Consider the following 13,129-nt stretch of genomic DNA (forward strand, 5'->3'; position numbering starts at 1 on the left):
CAGTAGGTGTTTGTTTGATAAAAGCCATTCTGACCAAAACATTACATTGACACATCAAGATGTACCATATGTAATAGATGTAATAGAATTTGTCTTGATTCACTTTAGTCTCAAGTGCCGGATTCCTATATATTTTCTAGTGACGTTTTTAGCAATACATTGAAAAGAGTAACATTATAAGCATCTTGCTATCAGAGGATTGCATGCATTCCAGCACCAACAAGAAGTAGAGACAAGTGGCAAACTAACAGTGCCACTACTAATTCCGGTTCTGTTCTCAGGTCTCAGGACAGTTAGTCTCAGCGTTGTATAGTTGATTGTGAGGGAAAAGACAAGCAGAGAAGGATAAAGAGAAGATTGCTTTGATTTCTTGCCTTCAAGTTGTACATTGAGGAGCTCAATCCCAAAGGAGTAAAGCAGCACAGCATTCCGATCAGGGTTCAGGATCATCCTTTACAGAGTGATTTGACATGGGTCGGTGTTAAATGATGTTGAAAAGTGTTTGGATTTTTTTCCTGCTCCCAGATAACCTATATAACTTGCAACCTAGCATACCAATTTAGTTCTAGCTGCGATAATTTTTTATGGTCTCAGAAGCCCCTAAACCGTACCAAGATGTAGACTGATTATATAGCATTTGAATCAATGGGCTTTAGGAAGAAATAGTAATAAAATAATATCCCAAAGCTATTTGCCCACCATCACAAATTGCCACTATACAGCACTTTTGTCATGATCCAGACCGGGTTTTTAATCCTTTTTTTCCATGTTTCCGGTCTGGTCATTTCAGAGGTTAACTTTTCTCAGCCTCAGTCTGGTCTCAGGTTTGTTATTTAGCTCCGCTGCATCCTGCACATGGTGTCAGCTATAGTTCTGCCTTCGGAATGTGTATCTGACTCTGGTATATCCTGTTTAGTCCTGCTGTGATCCCTGTCTTGTTCTGTGTCTGTTTATTCCCTCTGTCTGTCCTGACTCAGTGTTTCCCTGTAAGTTTGTTGACTGCCTGGTTTTGACTTGGCTTGTGTTTGGACCTGCTTCTGTCTTCTGTCTTTGTGTTATCCTCTTCTGACCGTTGCTGACCCCCTGGCTTATTTCTGACCACGTGTACTGCTGTAACCTCTGGTACTTCTACTCCTGACTGTTTCTAACTCGGCTTGTCTGACCACTCTTTCGTCACCTGGTGGCGCTTGTGCTACTGCTCAGTGTTGCTATGCTGTGTGTGCAACCTCTCTTCCCTCACCAGCACCCACTGGTGGAGGTTGCGCTATACTGCACGTCAGTAGCATGACAACTTTTTTGGAAAAACGACCTGTTTAGACACAACGTCTACTAAATATGTAATAGCCATGCTCTCCATACTACAGTACTCCTGTCAGAGTGGCCTTCTAGATGACTAAGTAGTCCTGGAACATCTTTGTTCGTTAGGCATTACCTCACTGCAAATTCAATTTACATATACTATATATTACAAAAGTTTACAATGTGTTTTTTGTGTGCTTATATATCACTTTTACTGTAATTAAAGCATAAAATGGATCCCAACAGTATAGGATTTGTTTTCCAGAATTATATACGAATGTATATATATCTCATCGTAGCTGCCGTGAGCATTGGGATTTAGTATTATTACAGCATTTTATAAATAAGAAAATCTGTCCAATAAGGGTAATAGGAGTATATTTAGTTTTGATACACAAACTTTATCACTTCCTTACTTTTCCAGCTATGATAAAAAATGTATTTAATGATTTTCAGTTAATCAAGTAGCGTTAAAGGGCAAAGGGAATAAAATGTAAGAAGAAAAATCGATTTGGCTCTCTGGGTTAAGAGCACTTGTGCGCTTATGGAGGCTTATCCAGCACTTGTTTTCTTTTTAATGATGTGAAATAAAGTATTATAGGATTTTACTATACACCCAAAGAGCTGAAAATATTTTCCTTCTGACACGTGTTGGCACCTGGCAATGGCGTGGTGTCAAGTCCTAAGTATAGCTGTATGAATGCAGGACTGGTTAGCTGGCTGATTTCTAACATATAAGGATAATATGTCGCAAACTGAAAGGAATGAGTATCGCTATGCATAGACATAACCAGGAGCTCATGGATTCCAGTCTGTAGCACATACTGAGGTTTTTTCAGTGGCAGAATAGCATTTGATCTACCTTTAGAACCCGGGCATAGAAGCAACTGTAACCTCTGGAACAACTATAATCCTTGGTAAGCCTTTCCACCTTGGAACCATCAGCTTTCTGCAATACTGTCCTGCTGGCATGGCTGCAGTCACAGCACACATGCCCTGGCGCAGTGCATCAGCGCAGATCCAGCTGTTAGTCAATGAGCCGGGTCCTTGCTTTCAACCACCTGTGCACCGCACTGTGAATAGTGACACTAGCAAGAAGATTAAAATTAATTTTCTCCCAGAAGCCACACTTTCAGTATGGTGACCAGGCACCTTTCTAATGCTATTATCCCGCTGATTAACCCCATATGTGCAAGTTAATTACGTCATTCGACCTGACAGGTTCCCTTTAAGATGAATCCTTTAAAATATCCAAATAAGTAATATTTCAACTATAACGTATTATTTAATTTATTATCTATACATAAACTATTTACTCATAACTTTAATTTACCAATTTGCAATCACTTATTCCTAGATCTGCCGTTGTAAATTTTGGAAATCTTAATAAAACTTTGTATTTTTGCCACAAACAGTCAGGATATTAAAACTACTGATAGGTGAAATGACAAAAACTGAAAATAACACCTTACATATATAAGCCAAGAAGCTGCCAGTCAGCAGCACGTGAGTTATCCTGCTGTGGCCATTATGCAGATGTTGTAGCTGTCTTTGTCCACTCTGAAACTAAGCACATCCAACCGCTATCAGCAGCAGATCAGCATGGGTACCGGATGTCTCACCCCCAACATTCTGGTATAGAACATATGTAATCTATATGAAACTACCAGACTACCCCTCACCAGCTACAAACACTAACAGTGAATCCTCAAGAGGTATAAAAAAAAAATCATCTGTTGGTTTTACTGCAAATCAAACTTCTAAACATGTATTTTTTTAACTTGTGGGTTTTGTGGCGGATTTGCCATGCATTTCCCTTTATGCATTGTAGAGACTGAAATTTTCAGTGAAAATTTGCAGAAAGACCTAAAGACCTAACATGCAGTGTATTTAAAATCAGCTCCACTTGTCCATCTACATGGAGATGTATATCTGCAGGATATGGATGGGATTTGTTAAACTCTCATGTCTTTGGCAGCTATAGTAATTTGCTGCAGCTTTTCCACCATTTGTGTGAATGTACCCTATGCTTACCTGCTTTCTTATACATTTTCTGAAGGGACCCAGAACTTGAGAAATTTTCTGCTGCTCAGAAATTGTTTCCTTTCTTATTAAATTTCAATGTAATTGGAAGTGTATATTGAGGTTCAATAGGACCCAACTGAAAGTATACTGTAGTCCAGGGGGCTCAAACAAGTGTCCTGCATGTGGCCCCTGAGGCTGTTTCATGCAGCCTGCAGGCATTGGATCTCCCATAATGATTGTGGCCCGATCATGGGGGTCGCCGACATCAGCGATTCATTTAAGTTGAATGCATGTCCTTGGATGCACTTTCATTTGAAATGTATCATGGTGCAGACACCAGCTCTATGCGCAACAATACAAATGCGAGCTGCTGGCCAATGAGAGGCCGGCACCTGACATCGGCAGGCCAGCGCGGGCAATGTGTGAAGGCACCGCCCAGGCTGCGAAGGTGAAGGGGACACTGCACCAAGGGAAGGGAGCGGAGGTCAGGAGAAGGATTTTTGCAATATGTATGTAAAGCATGGCACAAATGGGGAGATTACTATATGAAGGCGAACTGGGTGGAACATTAATATAAGATGAGGATATTATTACAAGGTGCTGACCAGAATAGGGACATTACTACAAGATGGGGACCAGGATGGGGCATTACTGCAAGATAGGGACAAGGATGGGACATTACTTTAAGATGAGGGTATTACTACAAGATACTGACCAGAATGGGACGTTAATACAAGATTGGGACCAGGATTGCACATTACTACAATATAGAGACCAGGATGGAACATTACAATAAGATGCTGACCAGGATGGGGACATTACTACAAGATACTGACCGGGATGGGGACATTACTACAAGATGAGGACATTACTACAAGATGCTGACCAGAATGGGGACATTACAGGAAGATTCTGATCAGGATGAGGACATTACTACAAGATACTGACCAGGACGGGGACTTTACCACAAGATGGGGATATTACTACAAGATGTGACCTGAGTGTGAACATTACTACAAGATATTGACCAGAATGGGGACATTACTACTACAAGATGCTGACCAGAATGGGTACATTACTACAAGAAGCTGACCAGGATTGGGACATTACTACAAGATGGAAACATTGCTACAAGATGCTGGCCAGAATGGGGATCTTACTGCAAGATACTGACCAGTATGGGAGTATTACTACAAGATGGGGACATTACTACAAGAAGATGACCAGAATGTGGTCACTACTACAAGATGTTGACCAAAATGGGGACATTGCTACTACAAGATGCTGACCAGATGGGGACATTACTACAAGATGGCGACCAGGATGGGGCATCATTGCAAGATAGGGACAAGGATGGGACATTACTTAAAGATGACATTATTACTACAAGATACTGACCAGAATGGGGACGTTAATACAAGATTGGGACCAGGATTGCACATTACTACAATACAGAGACCAGGATGGAACATTACAATAACATGCTGACCAGGATGGGGACATTACTACAAGATACTGACCAGGATGGGGACATTACTACAAGATGGGGACATTACTACAAGATGCTGACCAGAATGGGGACATTACAGGAAGATGCTGATCAGAATGAGGACATTACTGCAAGATACTGACCTGGATGGGGACTTTACCACAAGATGGGGATATTACTACAAGATGTGACCTGAATGTGAACATTACTACAAGATATTGACCAGAATAGGGACATTACTACTACAAGATGCTGACCAGAATGGGTACATTACTACAAGAAGCTCACCACAATGGGTACATTATTACAAGAAGCTGACCAGGATTGGGACATTACTACAAGATGGGAACATTGCTGCAAGATGCTGACCACAATGGAGTGGCATTACTATAAGATGTTGACCAGGATGGGGACATTACTACAATATGGGAACATTGCTATAAGATGCTAACCAAAATGGGGATCTTACTGCAAGATACTGACCAGTATGGGAGTATTACTACAAGATGGGGACATTACTACAATAAGATGACCAGAATGTGGACACTACTACAAGATGTTGACCAAAATGGGGACATTGCCATTGCTACTAAAAGATGCTGACCAGATGGGGACATTACTACAAGAAGGGGCATTACTACAAGATGCTCACCAGAATGGGGACATTACTATAAGATGCTGAAAAGGATGGGGACATTACTACAAGATGGAAACATTGCTATAAGATGCTGACCAGAATGGGGATCTTACTGCAAGATACTGACCAGTATGGGGTCATTACTACAAGATGAGGACACTACTACAAGATGGGGGCATTACTACAAGATGCTGACCAGAATGGGGACACTACTACAAGATGCTGCTCAGAATGGGGACATTACTATAAGATGGGGATCAGGATGGGCACATTACTATAAAATGTAAACATGACTACAGGATGGGGGACATTGATACAAGATGGGGACATTACTACAAGATGAGGACCAGAATTTGTATATTACTACAAGATCTTGATCAGAATGGGGACATTACTACAACTACTACAAGATGGGGACATTAGATGTGGGTCAGAATTACTATATGGTGCTGATTCTAACACAAAATGACTGTACAGTGCTGTGCAAATTAATTGGGACAAGGCATTTTTTTAAGTAAAATCGTAAGTTGGTTACCAGTCAGTGATTCAAACCAGTTTTGACTGCTTTGAACAGGTGTGAGTGTCTGTTCAAAGCAGTTAAAACTGGTTTGAATCACTGACTGGTAACCAACGTACGATTTTACTTAAAAAATGCTTTGTCCCAATTAATTTGCACAGCACTGTATGTGGCCAATTACAGGAGACAAAAAAAACACAAAAGTTTGTAAAAATGGAAAAAAAATTCAAAATAAAGTATGAACTTTTTTATAATAAATATGCTGTTTTATGTATTAACTAAATTAAACAAAAAAAGTACACGTTTGTTATCGCCGCACCTGTAATGACCTAAGTTATAAAATTGTACCAAAACATATACAATGAATGCCATTTAAAAGAATAAAATAAAACTACAAGCCAAAAATTTTCAAACGGTGTATAGAAAAAATTAATATAGTATCACTAAAAATGTCATCTTGCCCTGCAAAGAAGGCAGCTCTTCAAATTCACATTTTTTTTAAGTGCGGACCATACAACCAGTCGAGTTTGAGACTCCTGCTGTAGAATGTAATAGAATGGTATTCATAAACCCTCGTTTTTTTATTCTCTTATAATTGATATGTGTTTGTCTTCGCATTTGATTGGCAATATCCACTTCCTACCATGTACTATTTGCATTACTGTCGGAAAATCATTTTAACCTCCTCGTCACCAGGATCAGAATGTGACTGCTATGCCCCTGAAAAATAAGACAATTATATTTTCCTTTTTTATTAGTCATCCCTACATATTTATATAGATGCATAAAATTGTTTTAAGGAAATTGAGACAACTGCAACTTAGAACATCTGCACGTGAATTAATATGAAGGAGTGGGCGTTTCGCACAAGGGAGTCTTAACAGTTTAGACTTTGCTAACAGCTACATTTTTAGCAAGGTCGTCTGTTTATCGAATGGAGGCTTGAAAAAATGATCTAATTGGCAATAAAATAATAGCAACAGACATATGCCTGTTTCTACAAGCAGAGGAAATTGACAAGTAGCTGTATGTTTCTGGCTTTATGGCAGACTGAGTTTTTTTTTTGAGGAAAAACATCAGTTAATTACTTTGTTGCTTTGCCATTAGCGGAAAAGTGCTTACAATTTTGTAAGCATTAAGCTGTAAATAATTATTTCTGATGAATGGCAAAGCATTTAAAATGTTGTAAAAATGGATGTTTGAGTCATTTGCGAATAAAAACGCTAAAATACAGCTGTTTGCATGGGAAGATTTCACGGGAAACTCAAGTTCTTAATTTAAACCTCCGACCTTTAAAAGCCTGTGCTTATTAAACCAGCATTTTAGCGCTTCATCATCCCAATGAAGCAGAACAAATGAGTAAGCAAATTATTTCTAAATAAGAGTTCTTGCAAAGTTCTTCTATTTTGAGGTTAGAAGGATGACTATACCATTTATTATCATCATTTTAATAAACAGTGTAAATTCTACTCAATGACATTGGGATCCTTGGACACACTGGAAAAGGTCTTTATAATTAAACTTAGTCAAAATTTGATTTTTTTTGTAATGCCCATGTTGTGGCATGCAGCTATTATAAAGGACAGTCACAATAAAGGGATTCTCTAATTTTTATTACCCCTTTTCATTTAAAGTTCCCATAATGATTAGCTGACTTCAGAGTGTCTGTATGTTGTGAACCTCAACAACCACCTGTAATCCTTAGAAAAACATGGCAAAAACGAATCATTTCACTATGGTGCCACCACAGGATAAATGGAGTACTACATCCTTCTCTTAACCGCTTCCCGACCGCCCACAGTAGATAAACGTTGGCGCTTGCTGGGCTTTGTGCAGCGCCGACGTTTATCTACTGTCAGCGGTTTTGTGCCCCCCGGGACCCCCTCATACCTTACAACGCGGGGATCCCGGTGCACAATGCATGCTGGGACCCCCGACGTCATCGAGACCTGATTGGTTCAGGTCCTGATGATGTCAGCATCACAGCAGCCAATGGGAGCGATCGCTGGGAAAGCTGCTTGTTTCCCGGCGATCTCCCTCATTGTAACGCGGCTTCTCCCTCTGATCTCACTGATCAGAGGTGAAGCAGCGTTACTGTGTGACTAGATCGCTGCCTGGCACAGCTGATCGCTGCCTGGCACAGCTGTGTCAGGCAGCGATCTTGTCACACAGTAACTCTGCTTCTCCTCTGATCATCTGTCATTGTGAGATCAGAGGAGAAGTCACGTTACAGTGTGCCAGGCAGCGATCTAGTCACATAGTAACGCTGCTTCACCTCTGATCATCTGTCAGTGTTAGATTAGAGGAGAAGTGGCGTTACTATGAGTCACATCGCAGCGCAGCGATCTTGTCACAAAAATAAAAAAAAGTAAAGAAAAAAAAGAAAAAAGCAGGTACACAGGTTAGGGCTAGGGCTAGGGCAAGGGCTAGGGTTAGGGCTAGGGTTAGGGTTAGGGTTAGGGCTAGGGTTAGGGTTAGGGTTAGGGCTAGGGTTAGGGCTAGTGTTAGGGTTAGGGTTAGGGCTAGGGTTAGGGCTAGGGTTAGGGCTGGGATTAAGGTTATGGGTGTGTTGGTGTTAGGTTTGTGGTTAGGTTTATGGTTAGGGCTGAGATTAGGGTTAGGGGTGTGTTGGGGTTAGGGTTGGAATTAGAATTGGGGGTTTCCACTGTTTAGGTACATCAGGGGCTCTGTAAATGCAATATGACGCCCGCAGATCATTCCATCAATGTCTGCTTTTCAGAACGTCACTACTTCCCTTCCGAGCCCCACCGTGAGCCCAAACAGTAGTTTTCTCCCACATATGGGGTACCAGCGTACTCAGGACAAATTGGACAACAACTCTTAGGGTCCAATTTCTCCTGTTACCCTTGTGAAAATAAAAATTGGGGGCTAAAAGATCATTTTTGTGGAAAAAAAATGATTTTTTTATTTTCACGCCTCTACATTATAAACTTTACTGAAACACTTGGGGGTTCAAAGTGCTCACCACACATCTAGATAAGTTCCTTGGGGGGTCTAGTTTCCAAAATGGGGTCACTTGTGGGGGGTTTCCACTGCTTAGGTACATCAGGGGCTCTGCAAACGCACATGACACCCGCAGACCATTCCATCAAAGTCTGCATTTCAGAACGTCACTACTTCCCTTCCGAGCCCCACCGTGTGCCCAAACAGTAGATTTCTTCCACATATGGGGTATCAGCGTACTCATGACAAATTGGACAACAACTTTTGGGGTCCAATTTCTCCTGTTACCCTTGTGAAAATAAAAATTGGGGGCTAAAAGGTCATTTTGTGGAAAAAAAAATGATTTTTTATTTTCATGGCTCTACGTTATAAACTTCTGTGAAGCACTTGGGGGTTCAAAGTGTTCACAACACATCTAGATAAGTTCTTTAAGGGGTCTAGTTTCCAAAATGGGGTCACTTGTGGGGGGTTTCCACTGTTTAGGTACATCAGGGGCTCTCCAAATGCGACATGGCATCCGATCTCAATTCCTGCCAATTCTGCATTGAAAAAGTCAAACGGCGCTCCTTCCGTTCTGAGCTCTGCCGTGTGCGCAAACAGTGGTTTAGCCCCACATACGGGGTATCTGCATATTTGGGAGAAATTGCACAAAAAATTTTGTGGTTCATTTTCTCTTTTTACACTTGTGAAAATAAAAAAAATGGTTTTGAAGTAAAATGTTTGTGAAAAAAAGTTAAATGTTTATTTTTTCCTTCCATATTCCATTCATTCATGTGAAGCACCTGAAGGGTTAATAAACTTCTTGAATGTGGTTTTGAGTACATTGAGAGGTGCAGTTTTTGGAATGGTGTCACTTTTGGGTATTTTTTGTTATATTGACCCCCCAAACTCACTTCAAATGTGAGGTGGTCCCTAAAAAAAATGGTGTTGCAAATTTTGTTGTAAAAATGAGAAATCGCTGGTCAACTTTTAACCCTTATAACTTCCTAAAAAAAAAAAATTATGTTTCCAAAATTGTGCAGATGTAAAGTAGACATGTGGGAAATGTTATTTATTAACTATTTTGTGCGATATCACTCTCTGATTTAAGGGCATAAAAATTAAAAGTTTGAAAATTGCAAAATTTTCTAAATTTTCGCCAAATTTTGATTTTTTTAACAAATAAGTGCAGCTCATATCTAAAATTTTTTACCACCATCATGAAGTACAATATGTCATGAGAAAACAATGTCAGAATCAGTAGGATCCGTAGAAGCGTTCTAGCGTTATGACCTCATAAAGTGACACTGGTCAGAATTGAAAAAATTGGCCCGTCACGAAGGCAAAAACAGGCTCGGGTGTGAAGGGGTTAAAAATGAATATGCTGCTGTACCCTTCTCTTTGTTATCACTACTTCAGCTTAGCTAGGGTCCAAACTTTTCTGTGAACGATGAAAGCAGATGTTGAAAAGGTGGAAAGAACTGTTTGGCCTTCTCAAAGGTACACTGAGCATCAAGGCACCCGTGACAAGGCCAATCCATTTAGTTCCTCTTCGCACCTTCTTATTTTTCCATTATCTTTTCCCTGATTTACAGAACTCAAAGAAGGGTAGAGATAGATAAAAAAAAAATAGTTGAGAAGGCGCACTGTACTGTTTGGCCACTCTAAGGGTGCAGCAAGCGCCTGTGCTTGGTTTGAAGACTCATTTTGTGCTGATAGTCTACGCTTATCTCTAAGTTCACCAATAGTGTATTTGAGTTTTCTAAGGGGTACTTCACACTAAGCAAGATCGCTGATGCGTCACCGATTTTGTAACACATCAGCGATCTCGCCAGCGATCTCACTGTGTATGGCACGCATCAGCGACCAGCCCACTGCCGGGTATTGCTGATCATGCAGGAATGTCCTGGGCCATTTTTTGATTGTTGGTCTCCCGCTGGCCAGCATGCATCGCTGCATGTGGCAGCGGGAGACCAACGATCAGCGAGCTCCCAGCGCTGTAAGCAGACGCTGGGAGCTGGTATCCAGGGTAAATAGTGGTAACTAAGCGCGCTTGTCGCTTAGTTACCCCCTGTGTACCCTGGATACCAGTGTGCTCGCGCTGGGAGCTGGTATCCAAGGTAAACAGCGGGTAACTAAGCGACACGTGCACTTAGTTACCCGCTATTTACCCTAGATACCAGTGTCCTCGCTGGTCCTGATCACTGGTGAGTCTGCCTGTTTGAGAGCTCACCAGCAATCATGTAGCGACGCACCAGCAATCCTGACCAGGTCGTATCATTGTTGGGATTGCTGGTGCGTCGTTTAGTGTAATGGGACCCTAAGACAGGCAGACCTTAATTGAAAAAGTCCAGTGTGTCTGTTGTGAGGGTAGCCGATGCTAAACATATATGTACTTATATAACAGACTGCAGACAGCATCTCCACTGCCACAGAAGTAACAAAACAATGAAGAATATCAGGACCCAATATTTTTTCTAATAATAATTTATTACAATGGTTTTAAAGGGTTTAGTAAATGTTATGTATTAGTAGTAAAAAGCGACTGTACACTTAGTACGTATTTTTAATAAATGCTAATTTAATAATTAATATTTTTAAAGATGATCAGGCCAGTTGTGGCTCTTATTTTGTTTCTGCTGCTCCACTGAACAATATATGACCCTATTATTTAGTGCTGAATTTCTTTTTACCAAGAGGGTATTGCTCTGCATAATTTCTCTGTGAGTACTGCCCACTTGGAAAGATCATAAAAATTAGAACTAAATGACTAATATCTCTTGAATGATGTGGCAGCTTTAGAAAAAAAATTGAGAGGAGCAGCTGGAATAAAATAAGTCAAAAACTGCCCACTTTTGACGTAATTACGGTAATAACACATTTAATACACCATGGTATACAGTTTTTACACAATTGTATGTTAAACATTAAGTATACAGTTTTCATTGTAATCTTGCATGCATTTAATCTTATCATGCAAGCATGAAAGTCAAAGTAAGCCAGAACATCGCAATTTGGAATTTGGCTCTTTCATTAAACCAAAAATAATACTCTCTTTTTCGGAATCTTGGAGACGGGTGTTCTCCAGCACAGTCCCCCACAACAGAAAACTTTAGTTGTGATGGCATTTTACAAAATGGTGTTGAGGCAATAAAGGATTTCACATTGCTTTCATTTTGCTTCTGCATTTCTCCACTGCAAGTAACTTGTGCTTACTACAATCTGCCAGCAAGTTGTTATATTAATTTAGGTGTATGCCAGAGATTAAGAGCTTTGGATCAAACAAACAGCCATAACAACTATAAATATATATTAAGATTTTTCAAGTATAGAATTTTACATTTATCTAGATAAAACCAATGAAATGATCTGAAGCATAAGTTGGTATATGTGCAATGTGTAAGACCACGTAAACACTGTAGCCATTTCACAGACAAAATCCAAGAAAAAAAATCAATATGAGCATATTCCCTGTAGTAAATAAAAAAGTAAATGATAATAGTACATGTAAATAAAAAAGGGTAATTAGTTAGCACTACTTTGATCAAAAAAACATAAAAGCCATTCCACCATGACAAGGTGTACCCAATCAGGACCGTCCTATCCTGTCTCTAGTATTAAAACCTTACCTTGTGTCAGCCAACCTCAATGTAGATAAGGACAAAACAAGACAGGGGCCCGGATGTTCAGGCACCTGCTGTCATGATCCATGCTGGATTATGACAGGTTTTGAATAAGTAACCTTTTTTTCCTTTGAGCTGGTTGCTTAGAGTTGGTTTTGCCCCCGGTGGCCATTAGGGTTATTAAACAGTGGTGTCTTTTGTTCTAGCTTGCCCCCGGTGGTGGTGAGCATTATTGCACGGGAATCTCTAACAGGTGTGAGACTCTGGCTCCTAACTATAAAGGTGTGTCAGGTGTTTTCACTCACTGTTGGTGATATTGGTCTTTTCCAACCATCTCTGGTGAAGGAAGGAGCTAGAGAGAGTTCCTGGCAGCTCAGTCAGAATCCTGGAGTGGCAGCTATGGTGTCAGTGAGGAGGTCTGGCAAAGCTTGGAGGAGTGGCAGCTATGGTGTGAGTGAGGAGTTCTTGTAAAGCAAGGTGGAGTGGCAGCTATGGTGTCAGCGAGGAGTTCTTGCAAAGCTTGGTGGAGTGGCAGCTATGGTGAAAGCTGCACTCAGATGCTGGACTCTGTTGCTGGAAGATTGCTGCACTCAGAT

The 13,129-nt window shown here is 40.6% G+C and overlaps 1 protein-coding gene across 1 annotated transcript in view; it reads left to right on the forward strand.

Annotated features, from left to right (window-relative positions):
• Window positions 1-13,129, forward strand: part of CNTNAP2 (contactin associated protein 2) — a 2,930,334-nt gene that overhangs the window by 2,501,889 nt on the left and 415,316 nt on the right. The gene's annotated exons all lie outside the window — the stretch shown is intronic.

Source organism: Dendrobates tinctorius, unplaced genomic scaffold (assembly GCF_039654945.1).
Source record: "Dendrobates tinctorius isolate UK_male_01 unplaced genomic scaffold, ASM3965494v1 ptg000162l, whole genome shotgun sequence".
Lineage (NCBI taxonomy): Eukaryota > Metazoa > Chordata > Amphibia > Anura > Dendrobatidae > Dendrobates > Dendrobates tinctorius.